At 40.7% G+C, this 23,139-nt stretch overlaps 1 long non-coding RNA gene across 1 annotated transcript in view; it reads right to left on the bottom strand.

The window, feature by feature from the left end:
• Positions 1–6,606, bottom strand: part of LOC139079400 (uncharacterized) — a 102,573-nt gene extending 95,967 nt beyond the window's left edge. Inside the window, exon 1 of the long non-coding RNA XR_011533011.1 lies at positions 6,424–6,606. This is a non-coding gene — a long non-coding RNA (uncharacterized lncRNA). The remainder of the gene's footprint in view (positions 1–6,423) is intronic.
• Positions 6,607–23,139: the final 16,533 nt, after the last annotated feature.

Raw genomic sequence — 23,139 nt, 5'->3', positions numbered from 1 at the left:
TGATTTTTATGAGCAAAATGTACTGACATCTCATTCATTTGACTTCTGCTAATTGAGGATGAAATGTTACCTGGGCTGACATTTATCTTTGCCCTATGGATAAAGATTCCCTAAGCAAATAAATACTACGTGGGCAGGGTTGGTTCATTTGGCACACCTAAAGGGATAATGGTGCCTGAGAACTGTAACACACAAATTGGGTATTTTCTCCATGACTGTGTCTTTAAAGGAGAGTTGGTAACATCTCTACTTGAAAGAGTGTGTTAAGAATTAATTTAAGTTACCTATGGAATAGAGAAGATGTATTTCTTTTCAAATTGGAATTCATATTTTTCTTTACTTCCCACAGCATTGGAAAAATTATATATGTGTCGTTTGTTTAGGTCCCAACCACAGATGCAAAGCAGGATCCCAGAATGGAATCCATCCTCCACCATAGTAGTTTACTTTCACTATAACATTTTGCTTCCAGTGTTTACTCCTTTGCTCTAGAGGAGCAAAAATAACTCTAGAGGTGTTATCATCATGTGACTCCTTTCAGATAATGTATTTGTTGGATTGTAAACCTCTAAGAGCAGAGATTAGGTCTGTGCCTCCTAGCACAATGCATTTCATATCGTACGACCTCAGGTAGTGTAAGTTAATGGATATGCAAGACTTGAATGCTTTAAACCAAAGGAGTAAATAACAGAAATTTCAGACATTCTGGGTGACCTTTTGAAATGAGTATGGCTTTTCATTTTATTTTAAATTATACCACAAAGACGTTTTATTTGCTTTTCCAACAGGTAGGGTATCACAGAGCAGTGTTTAGGAGAATATGTAGCGAGAGATTGGCTCAGACAACTGGAGCTAAAGAATAAACATTCCCTAGCAAGAAGAGAAAATAGAACCAGCAGCAAGACTAGACACTCAACCCAATGAATCCAGGACAGAGGCATGTTCAAGTCAAATAAATGACAAACCCAGATATACAACTAATATCCTAGAACTAGAAGGGACCTTAAAGAGCCCTTTGCTCCATCCTTTTATTTTCCAGATCCAGGTGTTGAGACCAAGAGAGATTAAGAGACTTGTCCAAGAACACGAAAGTAGTGCTAAAGCCAAAACTAAAACTCCATTTTCCTGTCCCTCCATCCCGTATTCTTCCAGCTACATCCCAGGTTCATTATTTATATTGCCAGTTGAGTAGATGATCTTTCATATAAACCCAAAGACTTGTCACTGACTCCAATTTTTTAAGTTTGAATAGGAAAAACATTTGTTCACAGCTGACTCCAAGGAAGCCTAAGTCTATGCTTTACATAATATTATTTGGTTCTTCCTTATGCCAGGTGTCACAGTTAATTATGCTTCATGATATCCGCTAAACTTTTTGCTTTAAAATGGTCACTATGTTACCACAGGGCAAAAAATATGTAAAATAACTTAACTCCCCTGACTAGGCTGGTAAGTAGGATAACAGGCTGTCTATGAAGGAATACCACTCAGTGAGCCAACTCAACTGTTTATATAAGTGGATGGATACACAAAGCTTCCCAGGTACAGGGCTGGTCTGCCATTTCCTGGGGAGCCCGGAGGACCCACAGGAGAACAGTTACTATTGTTCCTGGCCACAATCTCAGTTGGATACTATATCTGTACAGGAGGCAAAACAAAAGGCAGAAGTAGATTCCAGAAGAGAACAGCAGAACCCAACTATGCAATTTCTCACATTTCTAATGAGCAATAGCAGGTTTTTCCTCTCTTTTCTTAAACCCCAAGGTTTCTTACATTTCTTAGAACTTTGCCAAGGTGTGGGTATTGATGTTGGTGTCAAGTATCAGGAGCACAGATTAGAAGCTAACATGGTAGGCCTCAGGAAAAATGGTGAGATGCTTTCCCACACCTCAGCTCCTCCTCAACAACTTTGTCCTTTCTCAGGCTTCTGTTTCCTCCCAGATTGTGTCATGTCCTGGGGATCCTGATAAAGGCTTTTGGCAGGGATGGTAAATATATGATGTGTGTGCCCCTACTCCTTGTCTTCTGTGCCTATAGCAGACGTTGCTAATCATGGTTCTTCACCCGAAGGACGTGACCTCCCAGTTTATCTCAATACAGAATTCCAGACAATCATTCCTAATCAAACATAGCACACAAGATAAAATCTGCTTATCATCCCTGGTATAAAGAATCATCTCAATCCCAAAGAATTGGCCTGGAGGGAAAAGTCTTGAATTCCAAATGTCTCCAATGACTCAATGGACTTGAACAATAATATGCAGAATAATAAGCTGTAAGTTTGATATTTCTCCCCTCAAATCATACCATCATAACGAAGAGGCAGTCTACGTTTGCCAAGATAAAACAAGGAAACCTTTGAGAATACTATACCCTAGGTCTAGGGACCCTTCAACAGTCAGATCCAACACTTAGGGGCTCTAGGGCTCAACAGCCTCATCGTGCATTCCCATAACACAGTGGTTCTCAAACTTTAGCAGCCATCCGTGTCACCTGGAGGGCTTGATACAACACAGATGGCTGGGCCCCATCCTCAGATTTCCTGATTCAATTGGTCTTAGATGAGGCCCAGAATTTTCAGAAATAATTTCCAAGTGATGCTGACACTGCTGGTCTAGGGACCACACTTTGAGAACCACGACTATAATCTGTTGTACTGCGGATTCCATCCTCACCCTTATCCCTAACCCTCCTTACCTGAAAACACATTCCTAAAGACACAGAGATGTAAAAAGGCAATTCCAATTGTCTTCTCTCCATCTCTCTTTTCCCTAGCCTCTCAGCAGTATTCCATTCTAACACCCACTCCTATCCTGGCTGCCTTAATGCTGAACCACCCAGTTTCCTCCTAAATATATTACTGAATAAATCTCCAGTGTCTCCTTACATCTATAGAAATCTAAGATTTGGTCCTTAGTTCTTCTCTCTTTCTGAACATACTTTCACCTATTTCCATGAATGACTTCAGTAACTGCATTAATTCCAATTAAATCTGCATTTCCTAAATGGATGTCTTCATTCCTGACCTTTTCCCTCTTTATAGTCCCAGCACATGGCACAGTGCCAAACCTCCATTCAGCGTGATCCATATAGAATCTACCTTTCCAGTCTTGCCTTACCCCATCCCCCTAAATGAATTACTTACTGAGAATTGTACTTCCTACAGGTTTGGCTTCCAAACTTGTAGGTTCCATTCATCCTGTGCCTCCACGTGAAAGGCCCTCATACTTATAGTCCCTTGTTCAAAGCCTACACAACCACCAAATTCCAATTACATGCTGCCACCTTTATGAAATCTTCCCTCATTACCCCAAGTGGATCAGTTCTCTCCCTTTCCTCAATTCTCCGGTAAGCACCTGTCACATGCAGCCTCTATTATTCTCCTGCGTGCAAACACTTTCCCTCCTATTCTGAGCAAAGCCCCCTATCTGCAAGGGACATCTTGGTGCCTCATGGTCTCCTAATTTCCAAAACAATCCTGATTGCAGGTATCTGATCCAGTTATCCTCTTTAATAGGTTGATATTTGTCACACCATGTGTTTTAATTTTTAATTTTTGGCTCAGAGCGTATGTTTCCCAAAATAAATAACCCATGATTTATTCTGGGACATTATGATACTTCTCTTGGTATAAGAGCCACCCAGAAACATTACAAATATACCCTTGACAATAGTCTAATGCTTTCACATTGGCACCAACTGTTCTTTGTCACGAAGACCTTTTATTACCTCCAAGGAGAGAGCGCCTGCCCCAGCTCCATCCAGCTAAACGTGTTAAAGATTTAACCTGCATGTTCAGCCTAGCTAGACCCTGAGCCGGTTCTAACTGCCCAGCATGGCGGGCCATCAACAGTCCCATTGCCACCAGTATTTAGAGCCTAGGATTCGATTTCCTGTTACCAGTATGATATCCTCAGGCCCTGAAGGGATCTGGTTGGGCCTCCAAGTCTGCTGATTGTGGTCTCCTTCCCAGGCGCTGCTGAAATTCCACCGCATCTATGTAACGTGGCTTTCTTCCCCAGTTCCAACTTTGCATTCTAGTTCTTCCTGTTCTGAGCCACATTACTGATTGGGTGCCTACAACTGACCTAGCCCGCACCAGGTTCCTCTCCACAGGGACCTGGACCCTGTCACTATTCCGCCAGGCCTCCAGACAGGCCCTGCTTGACAAGGGTGCTAACTTCTAACTGTGAGTGTTGCTGCTTCCCAGGCATCTCTGCTGTTGACCTCTACTCAACAAATTAGAACTTACTCAGCATTTCCAAGGACTCCTAGGATGTAGTGATTTGGGCAGCCTCAGGGCCACACTGTTGTGGCTAGTGTTAGTGGTCCACATGACACTGACCTTCCAAGAGGACCAAGGCCTGAATGGCTATCATGGACTCACTTCTTATGGTATCTCCTTCGCCCTGGGTCCACTGTTCCCTTTGGGCTTCCTTCTGTGTGTGGTTGAGAAAGGCCTCAGCGATGATACTACTGGCTGCCATATGCTCTTCCCATGGGTCACATGAGCTGGAACCCACCCCCTCTAGTTCTAGCCCAGCTGTCATCTCAGGAGGAGTGAGACACACCACACCAATCACATAGGGTGAGCTCTCCTCAAGAGCTTCCTCCTGCCCAAATTCTTATCTTCTAGTCAAGGTGATGCAACCCTACTCTCCTCCCAACTAGCTTCAGAATAACTGGAAGAATGGGTTGTGGGAGAGGAGGAAATCTTGGTCCCACATTTTTGGTGGGACTCAAAGCCCTAGAATTCTTGCCCTGAAATTTTTACCCACCCTCAGAATCCCTACCAGCGACCACCAAGGAGGCCCACTGCCCAGGGTCAGGCCAGACGTCCACACAGTTGTAGGGAGAATTGTTTTGGTCCTCAGTGCAGACTGCTCATATTTATACACTGGATTTGTATGATTTTCAGATCTCCCCGGAGGCACCTTCAATAGCTCCTCAAAATAATGGAATGCCTAATGCAAGTTTAGCAAACATAGGAAACAAAGACACATTTACCCCAAAACCACCAGGAGTGACATTCACATTCAGTACCTGGCAACCATTCATTAATGTCACTGTTTGCCAACATCCTTAAAAGTATAAAATTTGAGGACAATGTTGCCGGAATATACTGTTCTTATATCTAGCAAATCTTTTTCCATGCTGTTGCCAGTGAGAATAAGCCATCTGCTGACCCAACACTGCTAAAAGGAAAGTTTTAAACAGAGAACCCTAGTTGCCAACCTTCTCAAACTTCTACTTGTATTTACGACTTGCTATTGTCCAACTACTCTTTCATTTTATTTAACATAACCCAGGAAACATGAATTTGAGGGCTATCACATAACAGGGGCTGCTTCAGATTCTGCAGCAATCAATAATAGCAGAGGATTTGAGAATTTACAAAGTACTTTTCCCATACTTCATCTAATTTGATTATATGAACCTAATTACCATATAGACCATAGAAGTAAAAAGAGTAGTCTTGCTTCTTACCTCCTTCCACCCAGCAAGCTACCTGCATCCCTCTCAAGTCAGCTCTCTACCAAAACGTGGAAATAAGAAAACTCAGTGGCCCAGGGTCTGGCAACTAGTTTATATAACCAATTTGTCTAACTGCTTCACTTGTCCCAGTACAGGCCTCCAAGGCCTCTACCCCCATCCCACCACCTCCAAGAAAACCAAATTAATTTATTAAAATTTTCCCTGAATACAAATGCCTTAAATTAAGACTCTCACTAAATTTGAAAGTGAGCTTTAACGTTGGCATTAAAATAAATAAAAAGAGGAGAATTTTGTTTTGATACTCTCATGATTTGGACTGTTAGTCATGAACAGCCCGTACATACAATTTTTCAAATCCCCCTTTCCTACTCCTGTCGCTTCCACGTATGTCATCCATGACTTCTGGTCATCCCACATGCATTGTACCGACAAACATCTAATTTGCAAATGGAGATGGGATGACTTGAGTAATTTTTCATTTAAGTAGTAATATTTTTGTTCAGTGCTAAGTTAGCAACCAAAGATAAATCCACAGTGTATAAAAAGAATCTTATTTACAAAAGAAAGAAAGAAAAATTCTTGTCCACATCATTCTTCTACAATGCATCTGAATAATAGCTGGGCTATAAATAGATGCAAGAATGACTAATTTTGTTTTGATTCCATCTCTTTGATGACAAAGGAAATCCCTCTGTACAAACACTATGCTAAACCATTACAGCTGGACTCGTGGAATTTTATCTAGAACATCTACATGAAATAAGAGTGTCAACCCTGAAGATGGACAAACAACTCCCAAAGGAACCAAGTTCTGTAACTATCAATGCAGGGGACTTGTGATTTAAAAGAAAGACTTAAAGACAGCCTTGCTTTAAGAGAATACTCATTTGAAATCATCACTACCAATAAAATGCACAAGAAATTTACCTTCAGTTACTTTATCCTGGAAAAGTTCTTGGTCTTTTGTGACTGAGAGAGAGCGGATGCATCATCTATGGTTCGAATCTTTCTCTTAGAAACTTGGTTATATCTTCAGAAATTTGTCAGCTAAATTAAGCCCCAGCCATCCAGAGAGAAGTGTGCTGGCTCTGCACTGGGAAGGAAATGAATGAACGACTGGATTGAATTTTCCATGGAAGCTGACAATTAAAATTGTTTTCTTTGGTATATCCCTTTCTGTCAGTTGTTTTTGAGCTCTCCAAGAGAAGAAAAAAGTTAAGAAGCCTGATTCGGTCATTTCCAAACCTCACTTCCAGTTTCCATCTTATTAAAGACATGACCTAACTTTAATGTGTGTAACATAAACAGAATCATAAAAGGGAAAGAATTAGAACAGTCTGGAAGAGTCAGTGTCCAAGGCAGGAAAATGCCACAGCCGATTTGCTCTTTTTATTATTGTTATCTTTTCACATTGTTTACTGCAAGGAGAAATTCTCTGTCCCCTGCTGCTGATTCTGCACCCTCCATTACAATCGTTGGGAATTCCAATTTCACAAAGTTATTACAATACGGCCACAAATAATCCATCTTGTCAAGTCCATCTTCGGGACTGAAGATAAAGTTGGAACTGAGTTGCTACACACATCTGGAGGAGGTTCGTTACTTGTAATCGTGAGCCGCTCTGTTAATGCACCCATGAGAAAGGGGCTGACAGGCTGCATATTTCTGCAAACTGTTCCCAGAAAGAACCAATTTCCTGACTTCCATGTGGTGTCAATAATGGAGGCATGAGATGGAGCAGTGCTTATGAAATATTGAATCTGCTTACAGGACCAGCTAGAAGCAAATTCAGACCACCTGTGAGAGGGGGCCTGGCTGTGGGTGCTCATACTTTGGCATACACATGGCACACGTGAATGATATGCTCTAATCTATGTATTTGGGCTTATTTGCCACAAAAACTCCTGACAGTAGTAGTACCAGAGAGAGAGAGGGAGAGAGAGAGAGAGGAAGAGATGCAGTCAAACACATTTCTGCACATTTAGAATTGAAACAGTTCACATCACTGACATTATTAAATTTACTATCATAAGCAGCCAAAGTTCATCTTATTCATCAGGAAAAAAGTGACTGATGTTTCATGGCATTAGTATTAGATCATTTTGGTTCTTGCCAATAAAAACAAAGCATTAGTGTTTCAGTGTTTTAATATCATGATTTAATTCTCTCAATGATATTAGGACCAAGAAGCTCAACCAACTAAAGACTCCATCAAAATTCTTGAGTCAAAACTAAGGTTCTACAATGAGTTCATCATCCTGACCTCCCATTTCACAGCATATATTTTAAGCTTGTGACTTTCCAAATATAGGTTCTTAACATTGCAAATGTATAGTTTTCTATCACTAACTTGTGTTTCAAGAGTTTGCCTAAGTAAATAGAAAAACATCTGGGCTCCTTTTACTGGCAAAAGCAAGAGATATTTGACCTAAGATCAGATTCTGAGACTTGAACGTTAACTTGGTCTTTCCACAGAGCGTCTCTTATTTTCCACAACTCTCTAATGAGAGGGTTCAGCCGAGTACTTTTATGGGAAGGATAGGACTAAGCACATGTCCCAGTAAGACATATGTCCCAGTCGATTTTCCTTACCTCCAAACTTTACCTACAGGTCTAACTTATTCTTGTCTAAACAAAGGGATAAGAATCCTGGGCTAGAGCAAAAGTTTAAGGTCTCAACTAGCCTGCGGGCAATAACTCAAGGTCCCTCCAGCCAGAAGAGTGTGCAAGATACGGCTTCAGCTGTGAGTCTGGCGGAGCTTTCAGTCTGTCCCATTAGCAATCCGAGGGCACCATCGGCAATGCTAGTCTGAGATTTCCTGGGCTTCAAACAAGACCCCTGCTCCCTAGAGTCTGGAGCTACATCAGTCTGCAGAGTGGCATCCCAGCCTCAGCTCTGTTTCTGACTTGGCAGTGCCCTCCACAAACAGAACAGACCACACACACAGGGCAGAGTGGAGACTACCCAGACTCAGAAGGACTAGCAGTGTGGCCACCCGTTCTGTCCCAGCTCTGGGCAGCACCATTCCTAACGTATCTCATGCGAATGGCACCGCCTGACCCACAACTCTAATGAAAGAACGCCCCCTGCAGCTGTGCAGCATGGCAGGCTCTGGATTCTAGTCTAACTCTTCCTGAAATTTTAGTTAAAACTCAGGAATAACAAACCTAACCCCCGATCAGCTTTTGACTAAGTATTTTATTAAAATTAAACTTTTTCTGTTTTTTTTTTTAATTGAAAAGTTAAACTTCTATGTTGGATATAAATAATTGTGCTTCCTCAAATCATCCTGGCAAAAATATAGTTATTGCCCAAGTATAAGAACCAAAGCCTGTATAAGAAGAACAAGGCCAAGCGTAAGAACCCATAGTCATCCTCCTCAGAAGTCCAACGCTTCCTAGAATCTTAGACTTTTAGAACTGGAAGATTATGTAGTAATATTTCCACACAAAGACTTAGACACAAATGTTCACAGCCACATCATTCACACTTGCCAAAAAGTGGAAGCAATCCAAATGTTCACCAACTGGTGAATGGAGAGACAAATGCAGTGTGCCCATACGACAGACAACTACTCAACAAGGGAAAGAAACAGAAGTACTGATCCATGCAACAACATAGACAAACCTCAAAAACGTTACACTCAATGACAGAAGCCAGACACAAAAGACTGCGTACTGTGCGACTCTGTTTATATAAAATGTCCAGAAGAGACAAATCTATAGAAACAGAAAGTGGATTCATGGTGGCCTGGGGTTAAGTGTGGATATGTTATGACTACAAATGGCACATCTTTTGAGGGGATGAAAATGTTCCAAATTTGGGTTGTGGTGACGCTTGCCCAACTCTGTAAACTGACTTTGGAATTTATTGAACTGTATACTTAAAAGAAAAGACTGTATAAAAACAAGAATGGCTAACATGTATTGAGCATTTACTCTGTATGCAGGAGCCCTAATTAAGTATTTCTATACATTCCCTTTTTTCATCTTCACAACAACCCTGTTGGATAGGTGCTATTATTATTCCCATCTTACACATGAGAAAAGTGGGCCTTAGAACCATTACGTTACCGTCTCAGAGTTACACAGCCAGTAAATGGTGGATGAGGCACTAGTCCAGACTGTCTGGTTCAAGAGTTTAACCACTATGCCGGAGCTTCCCGAATGCGGGTCTTCAGCATACTGGCAGGCCCCGAATTTGGTAGAGGTGTGGCAAAATAGGGATTCTCCCCACTCCCTGGTATCGTCAGGTAGGACCTAGAGCAGGCAGAACCCCAGGCCTGTCTCTTCAAGCCACAAGCAGCCTCAGCAGTTTACCCACAGGGTCGTGTCAATGTGCGTCACTTGTGCACACGCCCTAACTCAAAGCCCCGTCCAGGTTTCCGATCATGTTCTCTTAGGTTGCAGCTGTCACACTCCCTGCAAGGAGACAATGCAATTGGCCGGGACCACACTTGGGGTCTGTGGTAGACCTGTACCTGACCTTCAGGCAGCTGCTCTTTCACCGTGGGTGGCGCCTTCCATGTCATAATAGAATATTTGACAAGATGACATGACGGCAACTGCGCTTAAAGGCCAAATAATTTGAGATAAGGAAATTTCGTTTTCAAGAACATGGAGAATAGAACCCTGAGCTTCACCCTTAACTGCTCTCTCTCCCAAGAGACAACCAACTTGCAGCCCTTCTATCTTATAAATATCTTTTGATTCCATCTCTTTCTCTCCATCTGCCCTGCTGTTACCATAACCTCTTACCTAGAATACCCCAATGGTGACATACTGGTCTCTGTTCAACCAGTCTTGCTCTCACCATGGATTCTGTATACTGTATTCTAAGTAATTTTCCTAAAGTGTGGATCATGTCGTGTCACATCTTCCTTAAAACATTTCAGTGACTCCTCACTGACTGCTAACTCCTTAATATGGACCCCTTTCACCTTCATGCTCTTCCTACAGCCAGAAAAGACTAGACTCAGTTCTCCAAACCATAGTGTGCAGACAGTGGGCCTTTGCACATGCTGTTCCCACGGCCTTACCTGAGGTTCATAGGTTTGCCTAAATAAATAGAAAAACATCTGGACTCTTTTTTCTGGCAAAATCAATTTAGTCTGCTACCAAAAGAAAAACATTAACTCCCACTCCCCTCTTCACCTTCAAAGCTCCCATCCGTCCTTTAAAGCTCAGCTTAGAAGAGTCTCCAGGATGCCTCTTTCTACCTTCCTGCACCCCTAGTCCCAAGCCTGAGCTAGATGGTCCACCCAGTTGTGGCTCTTTCCTATCTCCTTAGTGTCTGTCTCATCTTCTGGTCTGCAACTCTGGGAGGGCAGATCTGTGGTCTCTTTTGTGCTTGGATATGTCCCCAGTATGAAGGAACTCAACACATTTTAAATAGATGAAAGAATGACATAAAAGAAAACCATAATAATGCAGAACTGGGTTCACTTTTTCTCTAGTTTAATACATCACACCTACAATCCATTCAGGAGCTTTTGCCCTTCAACTGCCCTTTTTGTAGGAAAACAATGGTATGCAAAACATCTAGACAGCTTGTCTGCCAAGCTGGTACACCAAGAGAACACAGCGCCCCAGTGGCTCAGGTTCCTTGGTAGGAGGAGAGAGGAGAATTGATTTTAACCAGCAAACAATTCACTTGACTGGCTTAATATCTTAACATCTATTCTGTTCACTGAAAAACAGCAAAATGCAAAAATTGATCCACCCTGAATACAGCTCTGTAAATAACGTGTTTACGCCTGGGTGGGTAAAGACTGGCAGAGATAAATGAAAACTGGAAATGATAAAGGAAAAAGGAATAGATGCTCTGTCAGGATGATAGTATCATAGATGATTTTTCTTTTTTTGTTGTTGTTATTTTACCTTTGTTATTATCATACTATTGTCTGTGCTAATGAATATATGGTTTTAACATTAAGCAGTCGATGTCTATATACCAACTTAAACATTGAGTCTGATGGCAAATCAATAAACATAATAAATAGAGCTAATTGCTCTATTTGATTTCCAATACATAAAGCACCCATGGGACCCACGATGTAAATTTACTTAAGAACTTGTAACAATCATGATAATATATATTGACTACTTAGTACGTCCAGGCACTTTACCTTATATTATTATCTTATTTAAGCTTCATCTTCTTATCTCCATTTTACAAAAGAAAAAACCCAGTCTAAAGAGGTTAAGCAACCTGCTAGTAAGTTAAAAGCTGGAGTGATGGTTGATTTTACGTGTCAATTTTGTTAGACCATGGTGATCAGTTGTTTGGCCAACACTAGCCTAGATGTTGCTGTAAGGGTACTTTTCAGGTGTGATTAACATTTACAATCAGTTGACTTGAAGTCAGTCAGATTACCCTCCATGATATGAGAGGGCCTCATTCAATCAGTTGAAGGCCTTAAAAGCAAAGACTGAGGTTTCCTGAAAAGGACAGAATTCTGCCTCTAGACTGAAATAGAAATTCTACCTGTTTCCACTCTTCTGACTAAAGACTGCAACCTCTACTCTTACCTGAATCTCCAGCCTGCCAGTTTGCCATACAGACTTTAAAATTGCCAGCCCCCACAATTACTTGAGTCAATGCCTTAAAATAAATCTCTCCATAGATAGATAAAGATAAATAAATCTTAGATAGATAGATAGATAGGTAGGTAGATAGATAGATATCCAGATATCTAGACTGGTATTCTGATTAGATATAGATATAGATGTAGATGTATATAGATATAGATACAGATATAGATATAGATAACAACAGATATCCTACAGGTTCTGTTTCTCTAGAAAACCCTACGACAGCTAGTAATTAGTGTTACCAGGACTTGGATCCTGCAAAGCCACTGCTCATAGCTATTACAAAAATAAGGTAGATTACCAAGTTGCATCTAAGGGTTGGTCTACAGAATGGCCACCTGGCAGGAGCAGGACAGGCTGGCCATGCTGGGCGTGGAGAGGTTGCGGGCACTGTGGAACAGCAGAAAGCTTGGTATGGCCTCCCCTTCCTTCCCTGCATACAACATGCTTCCTTGTGGCTTTACCCTGGGTTCCTGACCCCTCTCCGGTGCTCTTCTTCACAACAGATGCAGACCAAAGTGGAACCTCTGCGTGTCACTTCCCAGAGACACCAGCCATCCACCTTTTCTTGCTCCTGCCCTCTCAAGAACTTCTCTTACTCAAAGGCCCTAGGTCTCAGTCACAGCAGTGAGACAGAAATGCTAGCTGTGGCTCTTGGAAAATGTGCCATTAAGGAAAAAAGAGGACAGAGAACTAAATTGCAGCAGAAAAGATGTAGATTCTTCTCATAAGAAAGAATTTTGAAACGAAAAAGTATTGCTGAGTAAAATCATGAATGTTCATACCCTGAAAAAATATTTAAGAACAGGGCTGTTTTTCTAATGGCTTTCTGGGACATTTGAGGTGTGGCTTACCATAACAGCGCAAAGACGTAGTGGATATCTTTGCAAGGTTCCTTTTGGCCCTACTGCCCTGACAGTGGAGCAGGCGCCATGCTGGACTCCAGCATGTGTGAGTCTCCGTGGCCCGCTCCCAGCTGAGGACACTGGCAGGCAGGCAGGGGGGCTGTGCCAGGCTGAGAGCGCCTCCTCCCTAGGTCTCTGAACAGCACTCACAGTTTGAGAGTCCTGGCGCTTAGCAAGCTTCCTGCTGAGCTGTAAAGTCATTCCAGACAAATCCCTGTGTTTACAGAGATTCCAGAGCAGCGGGGAGCGTTTCAGAATACCAGTCTGGACACAGAAATTCATGTATCTGTGCTGAGCCACTCTCCACACCTGCCCTGCCCTCAGCTCCCCCTCCTTCCACATTCCCTCCTCCACTTTCTTCTCAGCATCTGCTGCGGTTGCCTTCACACTGAGTCCTTCTGGGATGTTAATAGTAAACTCCTTTAAAAGTCAAGTTAAGCTAGAGAGAATGAAGTGGAAAGAAAGGTATTATTGGAGGAATAGTTGAAAGAGAGGGGAGAAATCAGACAAAGAGCAAGTGGGAAAAAGAAAAGAAGTTTGGGTAGGAGCTCTGGTCTCAATACTTTTCTCAGTGTCTTAAGAAGATGGAATCAGAAATGACCTATTAAATACTCTGGCAGTTCCATAGACTGTGTGGGCAGTGAGTCGCATCACCCATCATGATCCACCTATACCCTTAACTTGAACTCTGACAGTTTTTTAACCAGACACAGAGGATTGAATTCAGAGTCAAGTTGAGACCCGACTTTACTACTTTCCAGCCACTTAACTTCTCTGGGCTCCAGTTTTCCAAATCCTTGAAATGGGAATAGTAACACCAGCTCTGTCTAATTTCAGGGCTGATATGAGGATAAAATGAGACAGTGTATGTGAAAATGCCTTTTAGCTTATCCAAACATAAGGCATTTTTATTAAATTCAATAAACAGCAAGTGTTTCCTATTCGTTGTTCTTTCTGCTTTCCAACTCCTAGAGAATCTTTCACAGAAAAACTGCCTCCCAGGCAGCATAACCGGGTTATTTTTAAAGCTCATAGAAAAGCTCTAATATGGAAAAGAAAAGCTAAAAATTGCCATTGGGTAGGGTTTCCAAGACAGCATTCAGCAATCCTCAGTCATTTGAGGAGCTCTGTGCAGACGTATGAGCATTAGCCAATCTCTTCAGAGCCAGAGCATATGTAATTCAAAAGTGGCAGCTTATCTTTCTAATACTTTCTAATATTTTTTGTTTAGAGAGCTCAGGAGAAAATTTCACCACACTTACTATTATCCATGTCTCAGCCAGTTCTTAATCACAGCTTTCCTCCGTAGATTCTAATGTACGTATATAAACTGTTCTTAATGAACTTTAAACATGTCCAGTGAACTGTTACATAACCAGGTAACCAGGATGAGGCCTGACTCCCAGCTTTCAGAAGTGTATGAGAAGAAGCCGAAAAGAAAGTGGCCAGGACGTTGACATCCACATGTGGTGTTATTTAAGACCAAATAGTCTGGACTGCAGGGAACGCATTATGTCAAACTATTATATGTCAGACCACACCCCTGTGGGTGAGGTTGAGTGTCCCCTGAAGAGAATGGATGTCCCCCTGTCAATTCATCCTGGAGAAGAGTCAACACTGGGTCAGGAGATGAGGGCTTCGACAAGCAATCCTAAGGATAAAGTCAGGGAAAACCGACTTCTCTATCTGCACGCAGCAGACGATTTGGTCGGGATTCTGGGGCAGGGAGCTGCCCAGAGCTATTCCAGTGACAGGTACTGAGCCGTTCCAGGCCATGGCAAAGGGAGACCAATAGGGGGCAGTAAGGTTTTATGATATTCTAACACCCCCAAGTCAACAGTTAGGTTTTGATGAAGGTTACCATTTGGACTCTACTGAGCTCTGATCCACTGGTGGAATGACTTGGGTTACGGAGAGGTGTGGCATTGCCCCAGATTTTCATCAGGATGGTGATGTAGCAGTGGCCATCAGGAGTCAGCTGTGGTCACGGGAGCAGAGATCTCTGGAGCTAATGGTGGCAGTAACACCACCAGCTGGAACCACCTTCCAGATCATCCAGCATCCAGACCTGGATGTGACATAAGATTCACCTAGGGATCTTATTAAATAATGGGTTCTAATTGAGTAGGTCTTAGGGTAGCATCCAAGATTCTGTATTTCTAGCAAACTCCCAGAGGATGCCAATGCTGCTAGTACGCCACACCTGTACGTAACAAAGGTCTAGCCTTTGAACCTTGAGGTGCATGTCTGAGAACCTGCTCATCGGCAAGCAGAAAGGACAACCAGAACTGAAGGTAAGATACAGTTAGTGCGCCCAGGGCTCTTATTCATATCCAGGGAGGAGGGCCCCCAGGGAAGAGAGCTAGGATCCTTATTGACCAGAGAAATGTTCATTATAACTTGCTGTTCTTTGAGGAACAAGCGTTAGGTGAGGTGTTTGCAACCCCAAGCTGGTGAACAACGGGCATAACTACACTTACAAATATCTAACCTCAAAAGCAGGTGAGAGTGTAAAAATGATCACCTGCTAATGCTCAATCACTAGATTGTTGCAAGGCTTGCTCAGGAAAAACTCTGTGTTTACCTTTATGCTCACACTACTACCACACTCAGAACACGTCTCACAGCAGAGGTGTGGGTTTTCCACATCAAGCGATTCTGACACTAACCTCAAAGGACTTAGTGCAGACCTCAAAGGTCAAAGGCTCAGTCCCACAAGAATGAGCATTCCAGGCAAAGGACTCAGCAAGTATAAAAGTCCTGAGGAAGAGAAGACGCTCATGTACTTGAGGAAGAGAGGCGAGGGTGGGTGAAGAAGTAGACAGAAGCCTGGAATTCCAGGTCTGGAAGCTGTTGAGCTGTGCACGGAAGAGGTGGTGATGAGTTAGACGGGGGTCGGCAAACATTTTCTGTAATGGACCAAGAGGCAAAATCAAGGATATTATGTAGATACTTCTACAACAAGAGAGGGAAAAGTTTTACAAATTTTTTTATTGATGCAAGTCTAAATATAATAATAATTGAGAATAATTTTTGTAATACAGTTCTAGTGAGAAAAATGGAATTATTTGAGGGGAGATAAAATTTTGTTTAACTGGGTTCAAAATTTGTGTTCCTTGTCAAAATCAGTTGTTATGTTCATGTTCATGCTCATCTGTACCAAATCTTAGGTATTTCATCTTTGAGAATGTCTTTCACAAAGATAGATACTGACAAATACTGATACCCATCCACAAGTATATGATTTTTATTGAGAATATTCATCACTCAGAAGGCATTTATGGAATTCTCTCAGATTTTCCTCTTGGTCTCTCTTCTTGGCATGTCATTGCATTGTAGATGAATCATTTCAATTGAAGTTCAGTAGACGCTCCTCAACTGCGCAATTAAATGGAAATTTCCTTCGCACACTGAAGTCTAAAAAACGCTGCTAGAACTGCAGGTTGAGTTCAGACAATGCATCTGCTGCAAATTTTTGTGGGATTGGAGATGTTGCTTCTTGTCTTAGCTTCTGACAGCATGGAAAGTGAATGTGAGCTTGATGTTACTTGCGATTCAAACAACGTTAGTTGTCATCAAAATGACTTTCTGAGAATGTTTCATGTGTAAGCACTGTTTTGTATTGTAATTTTAGGTTGAAGTAACTAAGGAACATCATGCATGCAACAAAATTTCCAAAGCCATTTAATGTTCGACAATAGTGGTTGAAGATGGTTCTTCTCATTAGGAAAAGTTCCTATTGCAATTGGAAAAATCATAGTGAAATGAAACTATGCCACTGCTAAGCTATTGCACTGCTGTGTGGCAGGGGAAGTGAAGATATTCAGCTTCCATTCATAACAAAAACTCACAGAACCAACGTCCAGGGTGGCACCCCAAAGCACTCGAACATTTAGTCATCAGGTTGAGAAAGAGAAGCCAGCAAAAGAGACTTGGGGCAGCAGCGAGTGGTAGGAGGAAAACCAGAAGAGAGAAGAGTGTTAAAGAAACTTAAAAGTTGATGAAAGTTCAGGTAGGTGCCGGCCATTACAGCAGTTAAGTTCGCGCATTCTGCTTCGGTGGCCATGGGTCCGCCAGTTCAGATCCCCGGTGCGGACATGGCACCGCTTGGCAAGCCATGCTGTGGTAGGCGTCCCACATATAGAGTAGAGGAAGATGGGCATGGATGTTAGCTCAGGGCCAGTCTTCCTCAGCAAAAAAAGGCAGATGTTAGCTCAGGGCTAATCTTCCTCGGAAAAAAAAAGTTGAGGTGAGCTGACAAAAAAGTATCCACTGGTTTGGATGTCATTGGTAATGACGTTGCAAGTGCAGTTTCCATCTTGCGGTAGGAGAAAAACCGGATTAAAGTGAATGAAACAGTGAGTGGAGAATATGGAGAGCAGAAATCTCAGTGGACATGTTTTTGTCTGAATGGGGCAGAGAAATAGAGCCACAGATACAGGAGGTCATGGTGGCAAGGAAGAAGTTTCCCGTTTGTTCTTGTTTTTTTAAATCTCCATCCTTTAACGAGAAATCATAAAGCCTCATAACACACCAGACCACTTAAAATGGGAAAGCAACCCCAACTAGGCGCAGTGACCAGACATCTGTGAAGTGTGAGGCATTCCACACACGTGGCTTTGCCAGACAACTAATTAATCCTATTATGCATGAAATCTTTTTTAAATTTTTTATGCACTTTTGTGTAAATCTTAGTAAAATATACTAACCGATTCTCTGCTTGCTGAATCATATCATGGACAGCAATTTCATTCTGGACTACACAGTATAATGGTGTCTTCTCAAGTTCTATAGAAGTGGGTATGAATATTTGCTACTATACAAGATGATCCTAAATGACTGCAGATTTTGAATTTGCTTCTCCCTCACTTTAAGATTATCGCATCTTCCTCATAGTCACAGATGTGAGAGAACACCTGACTCAGTGGATCTCAACATGGCTGTATGAAAGAATTACCTGGGTTGGGGGAGGACATAAGGAGCTTTTTAAAAACACCAGTGCCAAGACCCCAGAGATTCTGATCCAATCAGTGTGGGGTGGGGCATTAGAGATTGTTAAATTCTGCAGGTGATGCTAATGTGCAACTTTGGTTGAAAACCATTGACATAGCCACAAGAGGTTGGATAAACGAAGATCACTTAATTTCCAGAAATCAGTGTATTGCGCCTCTTTAAAAGACCCCTGTCCCCAACTTTTGTACAGGCTGGGGAACTACTTCATTCACTGGAGCATTTGTTGAGTCCTTAGTACGTGCTAAAATCTACTCAAGTCACCTTAAAGACAAAGCTAAATAAGACAGTGTTTCGCAGTGGGTATTTCAGAGTCTATTGGATTAAAACCGCAAAAATAAAATTACAGTTAAATATATGAAAAGTCATTTATACAGTGGAGTACAGACTAGCAAGTGACTAAAGAATGTCTAAAACAAAAGAAGATTAGTTCTGGGTGAGAGCCTGAAAAAAGAGGATGTACTTTAGTGGGAACACATAATTCCTAGAGAAACCACCGCATTATAGGCAGGAATCTGCCTGCTCCTTGGTGTACTCACCAATCCTGAACTAGACTTCCGAAATCAACTGGTCCCTTTTCCTTGTGAAACATGGAGGGCTTAGCTTTTTCTCAGCCCTGCCTTTGCCTTGTGCAAGAAGACAGCCTTCACAGGAGATGTTCCGCCTAGTACTTACCAGCAAATCCTCAGTGCTAGAAACGGTTGTCTCTGAGTTATTCTTTGACCCATCTACTTTATATGCTTATGTGTTTCTCATTTCAAGGTCTTCACTCATGTCCGTACACTTATGGTCACTACATTAGTAACTTCTGGATAAGACAGCTACAGCTTTGGAAAGAACACTTAACTTGAAATTTATAGTGCACTGAATGCACACCAGAAATGTCCTGAGAGCTTTGAACGTGCTAATTTACATATTTCTTAAGCCATTCTGTGAGGTAGGTACTATTAATATCATCCCCATTTTACAGCAAATAAAACTGAGGCAGTCAAGGTTAAGAAACTTTCCCAAAGTCTCCTAAGTTGGTAAGAGAAGCCAAGCTTCAAACCCAGGCATTTGACTTCAGAGCCCACGTGCTTTGCCATCTACTGTGTTACTTCTGTACTGAACACTTGGCAAGAAATGTGCAAATCCTCTAGGAAGGCAATAACAAAGCTTAATGGAGGGACACCAAAGGAGATTGGTTACGTTGAAAACCAAACTACATTTCTGGAAAGGAGTACTCAATACCCACTGCCAACATTTCTTCCTTCCTACCTCTACCAGATTAATTTGTAAGTTGAACGAAATTCCAATTAAGATGTCAGAGTTAACTAGAACTAAGCAAAAATAATTCTTTTTTTCCAAACGTCACTCAATGTTTAAATTATATAAATTGACTACCTGATAGATTTTTTTTTTCCTTTTGGAGTTTAACTTTTGAAAATTGGCAACTAGGTTTTTATGCTTATCTTAAAGATAATCATCATGGAGATCCCTATTATTGAATGCAATGGCATTATTATAACATCATCTAATAAGAGGTATATTTAGCGCACTATCAACTTACATCGCTTGAGAAGTATAACTCTCAAAAATAAAGTGTTCGATGACACTAAACATTTGAGTTTTTTATATCTGTTAAATATAAAACAATGATATTTAAACTTTAAAAACCTGTGATTCTGATTTCTGTATTTCTTTTGAAGTTGAGCAGTACCACATTGTTTTTTCAATTATTTTATTGAGATCATAATGGTTTATAACATTGTATGATTTCAGATGTGTATTATTTATCAATTTCTGTGTAGACTGCGTTGTGCTCACCACCAGTAGTCTAATTTTTACCCGTCACCATACATATGTGCCCCTCTACCCCTTTCCCCCACTCCCCAGCCCCTTCCCCTCTGGTAACCACTCATCTGTTCTCTTTATTCATATGTATGTTTATCTTCCACAGATGAGTGAAATCATGCAGTGTTTGTCTTTCTCTGTCTGGCTTATTTCACTTAACATCATACCCTCAAGTTCCATCCATGTTGTCGCAAATGGTACGATTTTGTCTTTTTTGTGACTGAGTAGTTTTCCATTCCATTTTTGTGACTGAGTAGTTTTCCATATTCACATCACATCTTCTTAATCCATTCATCCATAGAAGGACACTTGGGTTGCTTCCACATCTTGCCTATTGTGAATAAGGCTGAAATGAACATGGGGGTCCATAAATTTCTTTGAATTATTGATTTCAAGTTCTTTGGATAAGTACCTAGGTGTGGGGTAGCTGGGTCATGTGGTGTTTCTATTTTTAATTTTTTGAGAAATCTCCATACTGTTTTCCCTAGTGGCTGTACCAGTTTGCATTCCCACCAGCAGTATTTGAGGATTCCCTTTTCTCCACACCCTCTCCAACATTTGTTATGTTTTGTCTTGGTGATTATAGCCATTCTGACAGGTGTAAGGTGATAGCTCATCGTAGTTTTGATTTTCATTTCCCTAATAATTAGTGATGTTAACATCTTTTCATGTGTCTGTTGACCAGCTGTATATCTTCTTTGGAATAATGTCTGTTCATATCCTCTGTCCATTTTTTCATTGGGTTCTTTATTTTTTTGTTGTTCAGTTGTATGAGTTCTTTATATATTTTGGAAATTAACCCCTTGTCAGATATATGATTTGCAAATATTTTCTCCCGGTTGGTGGGTTGTCTTTTCATTTTGTTCCTGATTTCCTTTGCCTTGCAGAAGCTTTTTAGTCTGATGTAGTCCCATTTGTTAATTTTTTCTTTTGTTTCCCTTGCCTGAGTAGACATGGTATTAGAGAGAATGCTGCTAAAACTGATGTCAAAGAGTGTACTGCCTATATTTTCTTCCGGGAGTTTTATTGTTTCAAGTCTTACATTCAAGCCTTTCACCCATTTTGAGTTAATTTTTGTGTATGGTGCAAGATAATGGTCTACTTTCATTCCTTTGCATGTGGCTGTCCAGTTTTCCCAGCACCATTTATGGAAGAGACTTTCCTTTCACCATTGTATGTTCTTGGCTCCTTAGTCAAAGATTAGCTGTCCATAGATGTGTGGGTTTATTTCTGCACTTTCAATTCTTTTCCATTGATCTGTGTGTCTGTTTTTGTGCCAGTCCCATGCTGTTTTGATTACTATGGCTTTGTAGTATATTTTGAAATCAGGGGTTGTGATGGCTCCGGCTTTGTTCTTTTTTCTCAGAATTGCTTTGTCTATTCAAGGTCTTTTGTTGTTCCATACAAATTTTAGGATTCTTTGTTTTATTTCCATGAAGAATGTCATTGGGATTCTGATTGGGATTGCATTGAATCTGTAGATTGCTCTAGGTAATATGGACATTTTAACTACGTTTATTCTTCTAATCCACGAGCATGAAATATCTTTCCATTTCTTTATGTCTTCCTCGATTTCTTTCAATAATGTCTTGTAGTTTTCAGTGTATAGATCTTTCACCTCTTTGGTTAAATTTATTCCCAGATATTTTGTTGCGATTGTAAATGGGATTGTATTCTTGACTTCTCTTTTGGCTAGTTCATTTTTAGTGTATAGAAATGCAACAGAATTTTGTAGCTGATTTTGTACCCTGCAACTTTGCTGTAGTTGTTGATAATTTCTAATACTTTTCTCATGGATTCTTTAGGGTTTTCTGTATAGAGAATCATGTCATCTGCAAACAGCAAGAATTTCATTTCTTCCTTTCCAGTTTGGATACCTTTTATTTCTTGTTCTTGCCTAATTGCTCTAGCCAAAACCTCTAGTACTATGTTGAATAGGAGTGGCAAAAGTGGGCACCCTTGCCTTGTTCCTGTTCTCAGAGGGATGGCTCTTAGTTTGTCACCATTAAGTATGATATTGGCTGTGGGTTTGTCATATATGGCCTTTATTAGGTTGAGGTACTTTCCTTATATACCCATTTTATTGAGAAGTTTTATCATAATGGATGTTGGATCTTGTCAAATGCTTTCTCAGCATCTATTGAGATTATCATTTGATTTTTATGCCCTATTTTGTTAATGTGCTATATCACATTGATTGATTTGCAGATGTTGAACCATCCCTGCATCCCTGATATAAATCCCACTTGCTCATGCTATATGATCTTTTTAATGTATTGCTGTATTCAGTTTGCCAATATTGTGTTGAGGATTTTTGCATCTATGTTCATCAGCAACACTGGCCTGTAATTTTCCTTCTTCATGCTGTCCTTGCCTGGTTTGGTATCAGGGTAATGTTGGCCTCATAGAATGAGTTAGGAAACAGTCCATCTTCTTCAATTTTTTAGAATAATTTGAGAGGGAAAGACATTAAATCTTCTTTGAATGTTTGGTAGAATTCTCCAGAGAAGGAATCTGGTCCTGGACTTTTGTTTTTTGGAAGATTTTTATTATTATTTCAATCTCTTTACTTGTGATTGGTCGATTCAAATTCTCTTTTTCTTCTTGATTCAATTTTGAGAGGTTGTATGAGTCTAAGAATTTATCTATTTCTTCTAGGTTATCCAATTGTAGGCATTAGGTTTTCATAGTATTCTCTTATAATCTGCTGTGTTTCTGTGGTATCCATTGTAATTTCTTCTCTTTAACTTCTGATTTTATTTATTTGAGACTTCTCTCTTCTTTTCTTAGTCAGTCTGGCTAAGGGTTTGCTAATTTTGTTTTTCTTCTCAAAGAATCAGCTCTTAGTTTAAGTGATCCTTTCTACTCTTTTTTTAGTATCTATTTGATTTATTTTTGCTCTAATTTTTATTATTTCCCTTCTGCTGGCTTTGGGCTTTGTTTGTTATTCTTTTTCTAGTTCTGTTAGGTGTAATTTAAATTACTTACTTGAGATTTTTCTTGTTTGTGAGGTGGACCTGTATTGCTGTGAATTTCCCTCTTAGAACGACTTTTGCTGCATCCTTTAAGAGTTGGTATTTTGTGTTTTCATTTTCATCTGTCTCCAGGTATTTTTTAATTTCCCCTTTTATTTCTTCATTGATCCAGTGGTTGTTCAGTACCATGTTGTTTTGTCTCCACATATATGTGACTTACACTGTTTTGTTTTGTTTTCTTGTTTGTAGTTGATTTCTAGTTTTATAGCATCATGGTCAGAAAAGATGCTTGATATGATTTCAATCTTCTTAAATTTATTGAGGCT

Source organism: Equus przewalskii, chromosome 25 (genome assembly GCF_037783145.1).
Source record: "Equus przewalskii isolate Varuska chromosome 25, EquPr2, whole genome shotgun sequence".
Taxonomy (NCBI): Eukaryota; Metazoa; Chordata; class Mammalia; order Perissodactyla; family Equidae; genus Equus; species Equus przewalskii.
The sequence above is the reverse complement of the archived record's forward strand: the minus strand, read 5'-3'. Positions and strand labels throughout refer to the sequence as shown.